We start from the raw sequence: 18,376 nt of genomic DNA on the forward strand, positions 1-18,376 counted from the left end.
ATTAAAGAGAAGCTTCCTAACAGTGAGGATAATTAACCAGGGGAAAAGAAATTGTGGGTTGCTTCATCACTGGAGGTTTTTAAGAAGAGACTAGACAGCCACTTGTCTGAAATGAGATAGGATCTCCTGCTGGAGCAGGGGGCTGGACTAGAAGACCTCCAAGGTCCCTTCCGGCTGTATTCTGTTTCTGAGTTTGCAGCTGGCAAAACACCTGGGCTGAAATGCCAGGTTGTGGGAGCATCTGTGGCTTGGTATTCCGAAGCCCCCAAACTCAAAGGTTCATAGACCAACACCAGGCGCCAGATCCAAAGCCCCAGATCTGACTTTAAAGGGAAACGGGTTTAAATAGCGGAAACTCAGGACGAAAACGTCCACTTTAAAACAATGCCCCGAAGCTGCGGCTTTCATTTGGGCCATTCCAACCCTCTCCAGTGCGCTCCAGCTGAGCGGGGGGGGGGTGGGGGGGGGGCTTTTTGGCAGAGCATGTAAGCAAAGCCACATCAGGGGAACTGAAGGAGCCAAACGGAGGGCAAATGGGAAGGATGAAAAAGCTCTTGTAAATGAGGGGGAGGAAGGATGAATGGCGGGATTGTTGTCCCCCCCAAAAAAGAAAGGGCTTTTCACAAATGTGGGAGTCTCTCTTTTTTTTCCACTCTCCAAATGCAGGCACTGCTTTCTTCTGGCAGGACTATCCCGGCTCAAGGAGAGAAAAGCGGTTTTTATTCTGGTGAGCTCTCTGCTCTTTTCTCCTGGCCTGGAAAGGCCAAAGGGATCCTGTGGTCAGGATGAGTTTGAGCCTGAGTTTGCCCTGCCCTGGCGCTCCCAGGCGCTTGGGCAGTGCCAGGGAAAGAACGCCGGGCGTGGACACAATGGGTCTCTTTCAGGCCCTCCAGAGGAAAGGAGAAAGCCTCACTGGTGAAGCTTAACTCTGGGCAATGACAAGGATGTGGCCACGTTATCCCGAAGGTGCTTTTTTCTCAGGAGGCCACGGGACTTCCTTGTTTTTCTTTGAAGACGTTTCGCTTCTCATTCCAGAAGCTTCTTCAGCTCTGACGGGATGGTGGGGAATGGAAGGATTTATACTCCTTGCAGACAGCTGGTCATTTGCATGCTTTTAGAGGGTCGTTCAGGCCATCTGGAGGTTTGTCTGTGTCCTCAGGGTCAGCTGGGTGGTGCAAATGGGTGCAGAGCCTTCTGGGAACTGCTGACCACATCGTCTATCTCCAGTCCACCACACAGTCCTTTCAGCAGTTCCAAGGAGGCTCCACACCCCTTTGCACCACTCAGGTGACCCTGGGGACACAGACAAACCTCCAGGTGGCCTCAACAACCCTCCAAAAGGATGCAAATGACCAGCTGTCCATTCCGCACCATCCAGTCAGAGCTAAAAAAGCTTCTTGGATGAGAATCAGAAAACAAACCAGTTGCCTCTTGAAAAAGCACCTTTGGGACAACCCTGACCTGGATGATGGAGAATCTCCATAGATATTTAAATCTGTGGTGTTGTGGGTTAAATCTGTTCTTTGCAATATGTTTTTACACCACATGGGGGCGTGTGATTGTAATTGCAGCATGGGCTGAATAGGTCTTGAAGATCATTCTAGTTGGCCCCGATCCTTTCCCCTTCCTAGGCTGAGGGTTCTCACTGGCACACTATGGCTGGGGGTGTCTTATTAATTATTTATTTAATTAATTAATTAATTTGTATACTGCCCTTCTCCCGAAGGACTCAGGGCGGTGAACAGGGCAATACATATTAAAAAACAAAATACAAAAATTAAAAGAGATTAAACAAGATGCCCACAAATAAGTTAAAACACATTAAAAGCAGGTTAAAACACATTAATAAAACCCAACCCCATCCCATCAGGCCAGGCCAGCTTGTTCAAAGAGGTAAGTTTTTAGATCGCGCTGGAAGGAGCGGAGGTCAGGCGCCATCCGGAGCTCGGCCGGAAGGTGGTTCCATAAATCCGGCGCGCCCACAGAGAACGCCCTCGGCATTCTTTGACCGGTGGCACCCTGAGGAGGCCCTCTCTGTGGGAGCGTACTGGGCGGAGGGAAGTTGACGCCGGCCGCAGGTGCTCCCCAAGGTATTCCAGATCCATGCCATGTAGGGCTTTGTAGGTCATTACTAATACCTTGAATCTCACCCGGAAGACAACTGGAAGCCAATGCAGCTCGCGGAGCAGAGGTGTAACATGGGAGTGTAGGGAAACTTCCAACACAACTCTCGCGGCTGCATTCTGTACCAGTTGGAGCCTCTGAGTGGTCTTCAAGGGTAGCCCCATGTAGAGAGCGTTGCAGTAGTCCAGACGAGAGGTCACGAGCGCGTGAATGACCGTATGTAAGGCATCCCGGTCTAAATAGGGCTGCAACTGGCGCACCAGGCGGACCTGGGCGAAGGCCCCCCTAGTCACAGCTACTATATGGTCTTCTAAAGAAAGCTGTGAATCTAGGAGGACTCCCAAGTTGCGAGCCCTATCTACGGGGGGTAATAACTCACCCCCCCATAGAAAGAGATGGGATATCCTGAATATCCCAAGATGCCGGTACGCACAGCCACTCAGTCTTGTCAGGCTGTTCCTCCCCATCCAGACCCGAACCGCTTCCAGGCAACGGGACATGACATCGAGGGCATCACTGGGGTGGTTTGGGGTCGAAAGGAAAAGCTAGGTATCATCAGCATACTGATGATAACCAACTCCAAAGCCACAAATGATCTCACCCAGCGGTTTCATGTAGATGTTGAACAGGAGAGGTCTTACCCCCACCAATCACTCAGTATCACCTTCAACCCCCTTCAGGGGTCCTCTACCACATCTTCCCCTCTGCCTTTCTCTTCTGAAGAAAACGTTTCAGCAACAGAGGATAGAATAAACAAATAACAGAGGTGGAAGGGACCTTGGAGGTCTTCTAGTCCAACCCCTGCTCAAGCAGGAGACCCTAGACCATTTCAGACAGGCGGCTGCCCAATCTCTTCTTCAAAACTTCCAGTGATGAAGCACCCACAACTTCTGGTGGCAAGCTGTTCCACCGGTTAATAGTCCTCACTGTCAGGAAATTTCTCCTTAGTTCCAGGTTGCTTCTCTCCTTGGTTAGTTTCCATCTGTTGCTTCTTCTCCTGCCTTCAGGTGCCTTGGAGAATAGCTTGACTCCCTCTTCTTTGGGGCAGCCCCTCAAGTATCAGAACGCTGCACCCTTCTTCTTCCTTGCTTCACCTGCTAGCCATGGAAGAGGGCGTCAAATTATTCTCCAGAGCCACCAGAGGGCAGGACGAGAAACAACGGTTGGAAACTGACCAAAGAGAGAAGCAACCTGGAATTAAGGAGAAGCTTCCTGACAGTGAGGACAATTCACCAGTGGAACAGAAGTTGCCTCCAGAAATCGTGGGCATTACTGGAGATTTTAAAGAAGAGACTGGACATTCACCTGTCTGAGATGGTGAGGGGTTCTCCTGCTTGAGTGGGGGCTGGACTAGAAGACCTCCAAGGTCCCTTCCAGATTCTATTCTATTCTATTCTATTCTATTCTATTCTATTCTATTCTATTCTATTCTATTCTATTCTATTCTATTCTGTAATTCTGTTCTGTTCTATTCTATTCTATTCTATTCTCTCCTCCAAAGCCCCTGAAGGCAGGACAAGAAGCAACGGGTGTAAACTAATCAAGGAGAGAAGCAACCAAGGAGGAATTTTTGACAGCTAGAACAATTAACCAGTGGAACGCCTTGCTCCCAGAAATCGTGAGTGCTCCAACACTGGAGGTTTTTAAGAAGAGACTGGACAACCACCTGTCTGAAATGGAATAGGACATCCTGCCTGAGCAGGGGGCTGGACTAGATGACCTCCAAGGTCCCTTCCAACTTTATATTATTATTATTATTATTATTATTATTATTATTATTATTATTATTATTATTATTATTATTATTATTATTATTATTATTATTATTATTATTATTATCCCTTCCAGCTCTATTCTATTCTAAATTAGACGGCCCAGGAATCTCCCGAAGCCCGCAAAGGTGGAGCTGCGGTGGCCAGCGGCGCCCGCTGACTCTCCCGAGGTTCCTTCCCGGCCGCCAGATGTTTCGCCGGCGGCAGCAGTCCAGCTGCTTCGGCCTCCGGCAAAGAGCTGCAGCTGGGCGTCCGGGCGGGGCTGGGGGAGCCGAGCCTCCCCAGGACCGGAGCCGAGGAGCTCGCGGGCGGGGGGGGGCTCCGTGGGAAGGGGCAGCTGTCGCGAGGGGAGCAGCCCAGCCCACGACTGCCTGGGAGGGAGCCCCGGATTCGGTCGGGCTCGCCCCGAGGATCAGCCGCAGGTCTGTAACGATCCGGAGTAGATTTAGGGGAGGGGGAGGGGGGGTCTTGCAGGCAGCCCCCTTAAGTCTCTGGGCTCCCCTTGCGTGTAAACGCGCAGCGAGGCGAGCGTCGGTTTCGAAAGCGGAACGGCTACAGGGAAACTGACTCCTGAGTAATCTTAGTACGGTAATCAATCAGAATAGAGCTGGAAGGGGCCTTGGAGGTCATCTAGCCCAACCCCCAGCTCAAACAGGAGACCCTATGACATTCAGACTGAGAGAATAACAGAGTTGGAAGGGACCCTTCCAGTGCAGTTTTTTGCTGCCGTTTCACACAAGTAACAGAACAACAGGGTTGGAAGGGACCTTGGAGGTCATCTAGTCCAACCCCCTGCTCAGGCAGGAAACCCTCTACCATTTCAGACGTTTACCGGTTGTCCAGTCTCTTCACAAAAGCATCCGGTGATGGAGCAATCACAGCTTCTGGAGGCCGGTTGTTCCACTGCCTATTCTCACTGTTAGGTTAATTCATTATTAATTATTGATCAATGAGCAATGGATAAGCTGTGACTATTATGGTAAGCCACCTATAATAGCTTCGCAGCGAGATGACCGGCAAATAAACTTAGCAAGCGTTAAGGAGGCTGTGGAGCTGATGGGTTTGAGTTACTTGGAAGCAAGTCTTCGTGAAGACTTTGGGGGGGGAGAGGGCTCCGAGCTGCCATTGGGGAACTTCAGGATCCCCCTCCCCTTTCTCTGCTTCACCTACCTCACAGAGTTGTTGTTCGAGAGAAACCAAACGGGGAATAGAATAGAATAGAATAGAATAGAATAGAATAGAATAGAATAGAATAGAATAGAATAGAATAGAATAGAATAGAATAGAATAGAATAGAATAGAATAGAATAGAATAGAATAGAATAGAATAATGGAATAGAATAGAACAGAGAAGAATAGAATAGAATAGAATAGAATAGAATAGAATAGAATAGAATAGAATAGAATAGAATAGAATAGAATAGAATAGAATAATAGAATAAGGAATAGAATAGAATAAGGAATAGAATAGAATAGAATAGAATAGAATAGAATAGAATAGAATAGAATAGAATAGAATAGAATAGAATAGAATAAGGAATAGAATAGAATAGAATAGAATAGAATAGAATAGAATAGAATAGAATAGAATAGAATAGAATAGAATAGAATAGAATAGAATAGAATAGAATAGAATAAGGAATAGAATAGAATAAGGAATAGAATAGAATAGAATAGAATAGAATAGAATAGAATAGAATAGAATAGAATAGAATAGAATAGAATAGAATAGAATAGAATAGAATAAGGAATAGAATAGAATAAGGAATAGAATAGAATAGAATAGGGAATAGAATAGAATAGGGAATAGAATAGAATAGAATAGAATAGAATAGAATAGAATAGAATAGAATAGAATAGAATAGAATAGAATAGAATAGGGAAGGGACCCTTGAAGGTCCTCTAGTCCAGCCCCCTGTTCAAGCAGGAGAACCTATACCATCTCAGACAAGAAACATGGGCTTGCAAGAGGGATGGAAGGAGAGGCAAACTAAGTGGGGATTCGTCCAGGAGAATCTGGAGCGCTACAGCAGCGCATGGCTGGGCACCAGGAGCAGAAAAGGTGAGCGGGATTTGGGTTGTCTAAGGCAGCCAAGCTCATTGCCTACTCTAAATAAGAGAAGGACGAGGGGTGACAAGACAGCAGTCTTCCAGTGTTGGGGAGGGGGGGCTGCCAAAGAGAAGAGGGGGGGTCCACCTATTCTCCAAAGCACCACCAGAGGTCAGGACAAGAAGTGACGGGTGGAAATAAATCAAGGAGAGAAGCAACCTGGAACTAAGGAGGGATTTCCTGACAGTGAGGACAATTAACCAGTGGAACCACCTGCCTCCAGAAGCCGTGGATGCTCCAACACTGGAAGTTTTCAAGAAGAGACCGGGCAGCCGTTTGTCTGACACGGTACAGGATCTCCTGCTTTGAATAGGTGGTTAGACTAGATGACCTCCAAGGTCCCTTCCAGCTCTAGCCATTCCACTAGCTACCTAACTGCTGAGATTTGGGGTCTCTTCCTGCCTCCCCTCCCCCTCCCCCCCACCCCATAGTCCTGGCAGAAAAGCAAAGTCAACCCCTTTCTGGAAACGGGCATCAAAATGTATCCTCTTGTGCAGTCCTGTTCAGAGCAGAAAAAGGGATGTTTGGCCTTGAGCGACACAGCCAAACTCCTGACTGCCTGGGAATCTCTGGGTGTTTGTGTGTTCTTCTTCTTCTTGTTGTTGTTGCTTTAAGGCCAGGTTCTATTTTCCCCTTTCTTTCCTGGGGCACCAGATGGTTGATTGCCTTGGCAGCGTTTTGCTCTCTCTGCTAGGGAAGGAAGTGGAGGTCCCCCCCCCTTTTCTCTGCTGGACGAGACCCAGAAAAGGCGACATAAATCAGCGTCTCTCACTTTAGGAAAGGCAGGAGGGCAGCCAGCAGAGCAGGCTGACACACACACACACACCCCACAACATCTGTCTTTCTCTGGCTGCCAGCTTTCTCACGCTCTCTGTGACACCCCCAGGTTAACACCTAAATGTGTGGGACCCAGATTGCCAGGAGGTGGGAAGGGGCAGTGGGAACTCTTGAGCCAAGGATGGTTTTGCAAAATCCGGAAGCTCTGCCTCGGGTGCAGGAGTCGGGGTTGCTTCGTCTGCAGTGGGACAGACAGGCAAAACACGCAAACACATGCACACCTTTGTATCTTCTGGCGGGCGAAAAGTTTCAAAGTGGCAGAACGGGGAGCTGAAAGGCCCCTTGAGGTCATCCATCCCACCCCAAGGTCCAGGCAGGTCTCACCAAAGTTGCATCTCTGGTTGAAGTATCCAGTTCGCCAAGGAAAAGGAACACACGCACGCGCACACACACACACACACCTTTGTATCCTGTGGTGGGAGAAAAGTTTCAAAGTAGCAGAATGGGGAGCTGAATAACCCCTGGAGGTCATCCATTCCACCCCAAGGTTCAGGCAGCTCTCACCAAGGTTGCATCTCTGGTTGAAGGCGTCCAGTTCGCCAAGGAAAACACACACACACACACACACACACACACACACACACACACACACACAGCAGCCAGACCACAGGCTGTCTCACCACAGAACAGTTGCACCCTTGGCTGATGTGCATGTATTCATTTGTGGCTTCCGGTCTTGCAGGAACCCAATTCCATAGGTTGTGGGAATTTGGCCCACTTCATGGTTTATTGGTTTGGCATTTTGTGGCTGGGCTGGATTTAACTCTTCAGTGTTCCCCCCCCCACTTTTCCTTTCTAGGTCTGGCAGAGCAGAAAATAGAATAAGGAATTATCTCCCCAAATCTTAGTTCAGAGCCCAAAAAGGGTCCTGGGAGACTGGGGCATTCGGGCGGATGTTTCCCCCCCTCCAAATCATTAACAGAACAGAACACAGTTGGAAGGGACCTTGGAGGTCTTCTAGTCCAACCCCCTGCTCCAGCAGGAAACCCTAGGCCATTTCAGACAAGTGGCTGTCTGGTCTCTTCTTCAGCAATGGAGCATCCACAACTTCTGGTGGCAAGCCGTTCCACTGGCTAATGGTCTTCAACAGTCAGAAAGTTTCTCCGTAGTTCTAGGTTGCCTTCTAAATTGTTCGTGATCTCTTGAACATCCAGCTGTTCGTGAGACGGAGGACAGTAAGAGTCCCGCCGGGCACCTTCCTGGGTGGGGGAGCCCCTGGGCTTGTCCTGAGGATACCGGAGCTTAATAATAATAATAAACCTTTTATTGTCAAAGTACAACATGTGTACATTGAGATTAGCTGAGCCTCCCCCCCCCCCGTGCTCTCTCCCCCCAACACACAGTGACAACAAACCCTCCATCCCACCACACCATGTGAACCCACTACACCACACACCGGCCTCCCAAGTCAATTCTGCATAAGATTATGTCCCATTTAAAAGCCTAACAGCCCACAGATAAAAGCTATTTTTCAGCCTGTTGGTACGGCTGGCTATACTCCTATATCTCCTACCGGATGGTAGGAGAGTAAAGAGATACCGTCCAGGGTGGGAGTCATCCCTGAGAATCTTCCTCACTCTTCCAAGGCAACGAGCCCTGGTGAGGTCATCCAGTGGTGTCAGGGAACAGCCCACAATGTCTTGTGCTGTGCTCACTACCCTCTGTAATACTTTCCTATCTGCGGCTGTCAGACCAGCATACCAAACCACAATACCGTGTGAGAGGACGCTCTCTATAGTAGACCGGTAAAAGACGGTCATTAGCCGTTGTTCTACCCTGTTCTTCCGCAAGACCCTGAGAAAGTGAAGCCTCTGTTGGGCCTTTCTGGCCACCTGGGTTGTGTTAACTTTCCAGGTCAGATCTTCACAGAGGTAGACTCCCAGAAATTTAAAGGAGGAAACTCTCTCCACACAGTTCTCTCCGATGTGAAGTGGGACAGGTTCCTCCTTTTTTCTCCGGAAGGCTAACACCATCTCTTTCCTCTTGCCGATGTTGAGGTGCAAGTTGTTGTTACTACACCATATGGATAGTCTTTGTACCTCCGCCCTATATGCTGTCTCATCCCCACCTGTAATAAGACTGGGTTATATTGTTTTTAATGCTTGTGTATAAAAAGGTAAAGGTTCCCACACACATGCATGCTAGTCGTTTGCAACTGTAGGGGCCGGTGCTCATCTCCGTTTCAAAGCCGAAGAGCCAGCGCTTGTCCGAGGACGTCTCCGTGGTCATGTGGCCGGCATGACTCGATGCCAAAGGCACACGGAACGCTGTTACCTTCCCACCGGAGTGGTCCCTATTTTTCTACTTGCATTTTGACGTGCTTTCGAACTGCTAGGTTGGCAGAAGCTGGGACGAGTCACAGGCGCTCACTCTGCTACGCGGCACTCGGGATTCGACCCGCCAAACTGCTGACCTTCTGATCGACAAGCTCAGCGTCCTAACCCACTGAGCCACCGTATTTATATACAGGAGCAGCTTTATGCATGTCCTTCTATAACAACTTTTGTCTGAAATGGTACAGGGTTTCCTGCCTGAGCAGGGGGTTGGACTAATGACCTGCAAGGTGCCTTCCAACTTTATTATTATTAACATTATTCTTATTAGGATTGGATTGGCGTAGAAGACCTGAGCATTGAAAGGTTGGTAAAATGCTTTTTTAAAAAATATCAATTTTGTGATATTTTTATTTTATTTTATTTTCTGGGTTTGTTTTTGCTTTTTTAAGATATTTTTTCAAAAGACTTCTGGATCTCTGTAGTTCTTTTGCAACTTGGGGCCTCTGTTGTTCCCCCCCCTCCCTTTTTTTTCCAGGAAGTCTGACCTTTGCGGGGTGGGGGGGAGCTGATTTGGCTATGTCCTTCTTTGGGACTGAAATCAACCTCTGTCCTTGGAGAGTAGAGGCCTGCCCCCCCCCCCCGCTCTGGAATGCAAAAATCCAGGAAACAGTCCCAGCCCTGAATAGTTTGGCCATGCCACGGGGCGCCTCTGCCAATGCCAGGCGGCCAACTTCTGCGCCTGGGAGAGTCTGTTTGTCGCTGGAGGCCACGTGTCAGTCACCGGGCGTTAAGGTGCCTGGCCTGGGGAGGGCAGAGGGAGCTGGCAGGGTGGGAAAGAGGGAGGAGGCAGGTGTGAGTGGAAGGGAGCTTGGGGAGAGGTGTTTAAAAGGGGGGGTTGTGTTGTCACAGCTTTTAGAAGTCAATCACAATAGAGCTGGAAGGGACCTTGGAGGTGGGGGTAACAACAACACAACAACATCAACAAAACAACAAAAACAACAACAACAACAACAACAACAACAACAACAATAATAATAATAATAATAATAATAATAATAATAATAATAATAATAATAATAATAATAATAATATAAAGTTTGAAGGGATCTTGGAGATCATCTAGTCCAACCCCCTGCTCAGGCAGGAAACCCTACACCAGGGGTCTGCAACCTTGCCAACTTTAAGACTTGTGGACTTCATCTCCCAGAATGCCTCAGCCAGAATGCCTCAGCGAGCCCTCAGGGGTAGGCAAACTTGGCTCTTTTATGACTGGTGGACTTCAACTCCCAGAATTCCTGAGCCGGCATGGCTCAGCTTGGAAACCTCTCCCTTTCCCCTCAGCATGGCTGGCTCAGGAATTCTGGGAGTTGAAGTCCACCAGTCATAAAAGAGCCAAGGTTGCCTACCCCTGGCCTATATACCATTTCAGACAAACCGCCGTCCAGTCTCTTCTTAAAAACTTCCAGCGTTGGAACATTCACAACTCCTGGAGGCAGGTGGTTCCACTGGTTAATTGTTCTAACGGGAGACCCTGGAGACCATTTCAGACAAGTGGCTGTCCAGTCTCTTCTTAAAAACCTCCACTGATGAAGCACCCAAACTTTCTAGTGGCCAGCTGTTCCACTGGTTAATTGTCCTCCATGTCAGACGATTTCTCTTCAGTTCCAGGTTGCTTCTCTCCTTGATGAGTTTCCACCCGCTGCTTCTCGTCCGGCCCTCAGGGGCTTTGGAGAAGAGCTTGACTGCCTCTTCTTTGGGGCAGCCCCTCAGATACTGGAAGGCTGTTTTCCTCCTTCCCTGCTGGCATCGGAAGGCAGAGCAGGGCGGGTAACCCTGGACCTACGATCACAACTGAGCCCCACATTTATGTTGCTAAGTGAGACATTTGTTAAGTGAGTTCTGCCCCGTTTTAGGACTTCTCTTTCCACAGTGAATCATTGTCGTTGCTAACTTAGCAACACGGTCGTTAAGCGAATCTGGGTTCCCCATTGACTCGGCTTGCCGGAAAGTCGCAAAAGGGGGGATCACGTGACCTCCCGGGATGCTGCGACCATCATAGATGTGAATCAGTTGCCAAGCATCCGAATTTTGATCATGTGACCAGAGGGCAGCTGCAACGGTCATTAACTGTGACAAACAGTGGTACGTTCCTTTTTTCAATCCCATCGTAACTTTGAATGGTCACTAAATGAACTGTGGCGAGTCAGTTGGATAAGAGGGGCAGGGAATATATAGGTTGCAGGCACCTCCACAGGTAGGGTCCAAAAAGTCAAAATGGCAGCCTGCTTGTTGCAACAAACTCTGCCCATTTCGGGCGTGCAGGCAAAGCTCCGATCAGCCATGACTTTTTTGACTTTTGACGAAGGTTCGGTCTCTTTTCCTGCCACGAGAAGGGAATCTAACACCACCATCCCCCACCGATCCCAGATTCCCTCTGGTTTACACACTCGCACTCTGCCCTGTATTTCTGGGCGTCACGCATGTTCACACGCGGCCAGATGTTTGATTTGCGCCATGTTTGGTCCCCAGCCGAAAAGAGTCAGTTGACCCTGCCCTCTTTTGCCAGCTCGGACTCTGCCACTTTCTCCTTTCGGTGACCTCTGCCCAGCGGCTACTTTGTCTTGCCCCCCCCCCCCCCGCCCTCCCATCTTGGAACTGGCAGGGCATCCGTGAGGCTCTCGGCCCGCGTGCAGAATTCCCAGCCTGATTCCTGGAGAGCTTCTGCGTGCCAGCCACGTCACAGTGAGGACGGAGGAAGGAAGGCGTGTGTGGAACAGGATGTGCCAGGGTGGGAATTCCAGTTGCCAGGTCTGCCCAAGGCTGCCCCTTCTCTCCCCACTGCACAACTGCTCTTCCTCTGGGTGTGTGTTAAGCTGACCCCTTGACCGTCACAAGTTACCAGGATGTTCCTTTTCAAAACTGTTTATTATTAAAGATGATCCAAGGCCTGGAGATGAAAACATAGGAAGAACGGCTGCAGGACTCGGGTTTGGCCAGTCTAAAGAAAAGAAGAAATAGGGCAGACATGATAGCAGCGTTCCAGTATTTGAGGGGCTGCCCCAAAGAAGAAAAGGGGGTCAACGTATTCTCCAAAGCACCAGAGGGAAGGACGAGAAACAACGGTTGGAAGATGACCAAAGAGAGAAGCAACCTGGAATTAAGGAGGAATTTCCTGACAGTGAGGACAACAAACAGTGGAACAACTTGCCACCAGAAGCTGTGGGTGCTCCGTCACTGGAGATTTTTAAGAAGAGGCTAGACTAGGGGTAGGCAACCTCGGCTCTTTTATGACTCATGGACTTCAACTCCCAGAGTTCCTGAGTCAGCATAACTGATTCAGGAATTCTGGGAGTTGAAGTCCATGAGTCATAAAAGAGCCGAGGTTGCCTACCCCTGGGCTAGACAGTCACTTGTCTGAAATGGTTTAGGTTCTCCTGCCTGAGCAGGGGGCTGGACTAGAAGACCTCCAAGGTCCCTTCCAGCTCTATTCTATTCTATTCTATTCTATTCTATTCTATTCTATTCTATTCTATTCTATTCTATTCTATTCTATTCTATTCTATTCTATTCTGTTCTGTTCTGTTCTGTTCTGTTCTAATTCTGTTCTACTCTACTCTACTCTAATTCTATTCTGTTCTGTTCTGATTCTATTCTGTTCTGTTCTGTTCTAATTCTATTCTAATTCTATTCTGTTCTGATTCTGTTCTACTCTACTCTAAAGGTAAAGGTAAAGGTTTCCCCGCACACACATGCTAGTCGTTTCCGACTCTAGGGGCCGGTGCTCATCTCCGTTTCAAAGCCGAAGAGCCAGCACTTGTCCGAGGACGTCTCTGTGGTCATGTGGCCGGCATGACTAGACGCCAAAGGCGCACGGAACGCTGTTACCTTCCCACCGTAGCGGTCCCTATTTTTCTCCTTGCATTTTTACGTGCTTTCAAACTGCTAGGTTGGCAGAAGCTGGGATGAGTAACAGGCGCGCGCTCTGCTACGCGGCACTCGGGATTCGACCCGCCAAACTGCCGACCTTCTGATCGACAAGCTCAGCATCCTAACCCACTGAGCCACCACGTCCCTCTACTCTACTCTAATTCTATCCTGTTCTGTTCTGTTCTGTTCTGTTCTGATTCTGTTCTGATTCTGTTCTGTTCTATTCTATTCTATTCTATTCTATTCTATTCTATTCTATTCTATTCTACTCTACTCTACTCTACTCTACTCTACTCTACTCTACTCTACTCTATTCTAATTCTGTTCTGATTCTATTCTATTCTATTCTAATTCTACTCTACTCTACTCTACTCTAAAAGTTTTCCGCGGTCTGCATGTCTTTCCTCCGGGGCAGGGATGTGCCTCTTCCTTCCCATCCGTTGTTCTGCTGCTGTCCAGGAAACATCCCGTCCGTCCTTGGCTTGTGCTGGGGCAGGACAATGGACGTCTCCCCCAGGGATGCAGCAGGCGGCCTTTCTGTCCTCTTCCTGTCCTTCAGGAAAATGGGGGCTGAATCCAACGGAGGGGGGGGGCTTCCCACCACTGACCCTCTTCCTGCAACAGGATGTGCTGATTGTCTTAGAGGTGGGTGGCCAGCCCTAGATCCCAGCTGGAGATCCCCTTTTGGTTGGAGGCGTGTTACCCCACCCCCACCCCCCAAGGTGCAAAAAAACCCACCCTAGTAGTTAAAGCAGGAAACCGCAAGACCTAGCAATGGATAGGAGCAGGAAAATTTAATTGGAGCGGTAATAACACTTCCCGTGATCTTGATTCCATCCCTCTCTCTCTTGAAGCAACTTCAGATTGTACTGGATCTTTTCCCTAGAACGAAGGAGGAATTTCCTGGCAGAACAATTAACCAGCGGAACAGAAGTTGTGGGCGCTCCATCCCTGCAGGCTTTCCAAGAAAAGACTGGACAGGCGTTTGTCCAGAATGGCATAGGGTCTCCTGCATGAGCAGGGGGTTGGACTAGAAGACCTCCAAGGGCCCTTCCAACTCTGTTCTTCTGCTATCTGGCCTCAGGGTGCATTCTGGTTGGCTCAGAAGCTGAGTCAGGGCACCCACCCGGACTGGGAGGGCAGGGGTGGGGGGACTGGCTTCTCTCTCCATAATCCCCAATTCCCTCCGTTGGAATTTCCCCACCCTTCCGAATGGAGAGACGTAGCCAGGCCAGGGTTCACCCAGGTCAAACCTGCTCAGGCCACGCAGAGGGCAGCCTCCCCAGGCACGCCCTGCGGTCACTTCCGGCAGCTTTCCTTGGTTTCCTGCGGTTCTCACGGGTCTGTTTGCCTGCAATCATGCGAAGGTTGCGTTTTCAAACCTCAGTGCAAATATGGCCACTTTAAGACTTCTGGACTTCAACTCCCAGAATTCCCCAGCCAGCCATGCTGGTTGGGGAATTCTGGGAGTTGAAGTCCACAAGTCTGAAAGTGACCAAGTTTGAAGACCTCTGTTCTAGTGAACCTGGAAGGATTTCTTTCTTTTTTTTAGACATAAAAACCATCCTTTTCTTCCATTTCTTACTTGAAATATTTAGCCTTTTGTTTACTGGCTTTTAACAGTTGTGAGCCCTCCAAGTGGCCTCAAGGAGTCTCAGAGAGAGTGTTAATGAGCAGAGGACTGCAAGGAATGTAAAGCCTTCCATTCTCCACCATTCAGTCAGAACCGAGGAAGCTTCTGGGATGAGGAGCGAAACCTCCTCAAGGGGAAAAAACAAAGGAAGTCCAGCTGCCTTTTGAGAAAGCACCTTTGGGGCAACCTTGACCTGGGTGGCTGAGGGTCTCTCTAGACACCTCCTTGGATCACTCTGCACAATCTCTCCAGCCAGCCGGATTTCAGAAGTGCCCTTTTTTAAGCCAGATTCAAGAGATTTCTCAGCAGGCCTGTTTCCATTTTGCAGATCTAGTGTTCTCTGCCTGGGGGATTCTGGGAGTTGAAGTCCTCGAGACTTAAAAGCTGCCAAGTTTGGAGAACGAGCAACGTCTACCCCAGCCAGCGTTTTCCAACCTTAGGAACTTGAAGATGCGTGGACTTCAACTCCCAGAATTCCCCAGCCAGCATAGCTGGCTGGGGAATTCTGGGAGTTGAAGTCCACGCATCTTCAAGTTCCTAAGGTTGGAAAACGCTGGTCTACCCGAAACGTTCTTCCCACAGCGGACCAAGCCAGAAAGCTGCTGGTGCCCCCACCCCAGCCCTAGACGGAGAAGCGATCAGCCGACTCGGGCATTCAGCTTCGGCCGGGGGGACTTGAGGGCCACGACCCCCGCCCCGCCTGTCTCTTGCCTATTCAGCCCACCCAAAGACCCACGCTGGGGAGGGGGACACGCCGGAATAGTCAGGGATGGGGGGCACCGAATGACCGGGAAGAGAAGCGCCGGGCTCCCCCCCCCACCCACCTCCCCGGCCGGCTCCAGCAGGGGCGGCGGGGAGGGGGCAAGGGCGGACCCCTCCCCGATCCGAGGGTCCCTCCCCCGCCGGCCCCGGGCGAGCGCCAGATGGGGGTCAGGAAGCGGCGCGGATCCGCTTGGAAAGCGCTTGTGAGCGCATCCGCCCGCCTGACTCACGCCGCGGCCCCCGCCAGCCGGGAAGGGGCGCGCCCGCGGCCTCCCCTCCCTCCCTCCCTCCCTCCCTCCCTCCCCCTCCCTTTCCCTGCCCGTCGCTGGACCTGCTCGCGGGGCGCCGGCCGGAGCGGAGCTCAGCGCTGGAGCGGAGCGCGCAGGCAAGTCGGGCGGGGGGCGCTCGGGCGGGGCTCCGGTGCAGCCCGATGGCCGCTTGCCTCCCCCCCACCACCACCACCTCCTCCCCGCTCGGCCGGAGGAAGAACTCTGCACGTGCTCGCCGGAATGGGGAAGCGGCGCTGGGGAGCCTGCGAGGAATGCTGGGGTGGGGGGGGGGGACGGGGGCGGGCAGGCAGGAAGGAAAGAGAGCCTTGAAGGAGGCTCTTTGCCCGAGTCCCCCCCCAAGAATAGCTGGGGAGGCTATTCCCGTGTCTCGACGGAGTGAAAGGACAAGTCAAGTTGCTAGTCCTCTGGACACCTGCCGGCACATGTGAAAGCGGAGGAGGGGGTGTGTGTGTGGAGTTCCTCGTGGGGGTCTCCCCGCGTTACTCCCTTTGGGACTCTCGGGAGAGGGAGAAGCCTAGTTGCTCGCGAGTAGCGTCTGCTCAATTCTGCGGCTGGCGATTGTTTTGGGGAAGGGTCGGCGGGGGGAGACTTGGCAGCCAGCCAAGGCCTTTTGGGCAACCCGCCGACCCCCCCCCCCTCCCTCCCGCGCCTGGGTTCACCTGCCAGCCGGACAGCCGCGGGCCTGAGCAGCTCGGCAGAACAAAACCAGGAAACACCCCCCCCCCACACCCACCCAAGTTTGCCTTGGCGGGACGGGGGTGGGTGGGTGGGTGGGTGTCCTTTTGTGCCCCCCCCTTTCGGTTGGCTGCGTCGGGCTCGCTCAGACTAGTGGCTCCCGGAGCCTGGCGGGGTCTCCTCCTCCTCCGTCGTCTCCGCGCGGATTGTCTGACTCACAACCGCGGACTGGCCCAAATTTGGAAGCGCTTTCCTGCGTCCCGCCGCGGAACGGAGGAGGAGGACCGCGAACTTTCGCGCTGCACGTGTGTGCGTTGCGTCGGGCTGTGTGTTGCGTGTGTTGCCTTTCCATCCGTCGGCGTTTCCTTCGCCGCTTCCTGCCTCAAGGCAGAAAGGCGCGCGGGGGACCCTGCCTCTGTCCCCCCCCTCTTTCCTCCCCCGCCGGCAGAGTCCGGCGGCTTCTGCTCGGTCAGCCCGGGAATGCGCGGCCTCCTCGGATGGAGCCGGACGGGGCTGTTGGTCAGCTCTGCAGCGGCCCCTCCCCGCAGCAGCTGCGCCTCCAGCTGTTTCACCCGGCAGGGACCCTCTTGCACATCTGCAGCTGCCTTCCGGCGTGGCGAGCACCGCAGCAGCAACTAACTATATATACATTTTATAGATATGAAATATTATTTTAAATAAGGAAGACTATATACAGTATATATATGATTTATTTATATCAGGGGGAGAACCTTCTTGGCAACTTTTAAGACTTGTGGACTTCAACTCCCAGAATTCCCCCGCCAGCTGGCGGGGGAATTCTGGGAGTTGAAGTCCACAAGTCTGAAAGTTGGAGACACACACACACACACACATACATCCTGATTTATATCGTTCCATCTTTTTAAGAGTGTAAGCCGCGCAGAGTCACCCCATGGTAAGATGGAGCAACCAACACATTTTAAAAAGTAAATGTGAATAAATATCAAACTTGGACAAGCCGTCCGTTTCTGCTGAGAAACTGTAGATGGGAAGGGCCCTTGAGGCCATCCAGTCCAACCCCCTGCTCAGTGGGAGCATCCTAATCCAAGTCCCCCGACAGATGGTTCTCCAGCCTCCCTTTGACCCAACAGGGCTGCGGAAGAGGTTCTCCAAAAGAGACTGGACAGCCACTGTCTTGGAATGGTATAGTGGGGGTCTCCTGCTTGAGCACGGGGCTGGACTAGATGACCTCCGGGGGTCCCTTCCAGCTCTGTTATTCTGTTATTTGTCTGAACTGGCTTGAGAAGAATGGGGCTGGACTAGATGACCTCCAGCTCTGTTATTCTTGCCATTGGAAGGATCTTTCTGACATTCAACACCCAACATCCACCCTACTGTGATTTAAACCCAGGATTCCCTGAACCAGCTCTTGCCTTGGTTCTGCGCGAAGCCGCTCTGGGTGTCTGAAAAGGACCACCAGCTTTCCCCCCCCCCCATCTTGGGCTGCTCCTCCATTCTGACCCCGTTACGACCCACTCCTCTCAGTCAACCCGGTGGTCTCCCTTGGGGCAGCCCCCCCTCCCCACCCCTCCGGTCTGGACCTTCTTCCTGTGTTGGGCTGAGAACGGGACCCAGCCTCAAACTCCTGGGTGGGACCCGATCCGTATAACGGAGGGAGACGATTCTTCCAGGGATCCGGCTTGGCCTGCTCCGCAGACTCGGCAGCGCTGGTGGCTCCGCCGCAGGTGCCCCTTTTCTGTTCTCTGACGCTGGGATCCCCAAAGTCAGTGCCGGCAATCCTGCAGGCCTTACCACCGTCACTCGGCCCAGATTTACAGCTGTCAATCACTCCGGCCATTAAGCAGGTCCTCACGTGACCGGCCCGATTTTGCAATATTTTTTGCAGGGGTCGTTAAGTGAGTCACATCCCCTTGTTAAGTGAATTTGCAACTCTTAAGCAAACCCGCTGTACTCATGGGGGTGTTTTTGCCCGAAAATGAAAATTTTGG

General features: G+C 51.2%; 1 protein-coding gene across 3 annotated transcripts in view; it reads right to left on the reverse strand.

Moving 5' to 3' along the window:
• The window catches only part of RPS28 (ribosomal protein S28), a 59,686-nt gene that overhangs the window by 22,281 nt on the left and 19,029 nt on the right, over positions 1 to 18,376 (reverse strand). The gene's annotated exons all lie outside the window — the stretch shown is intronic.

Source organism: Vipera ursinii (genome assembly GCF_947247035.1).
Source record: "Vipera ursinii genome assembly, chromosome: 1".
Lineage (NCBI taxonomy): Eukaryota > Metazoa > Chordata > Lepidosauria > Squamata > Viperidae > Vipera > Vipera ursinii.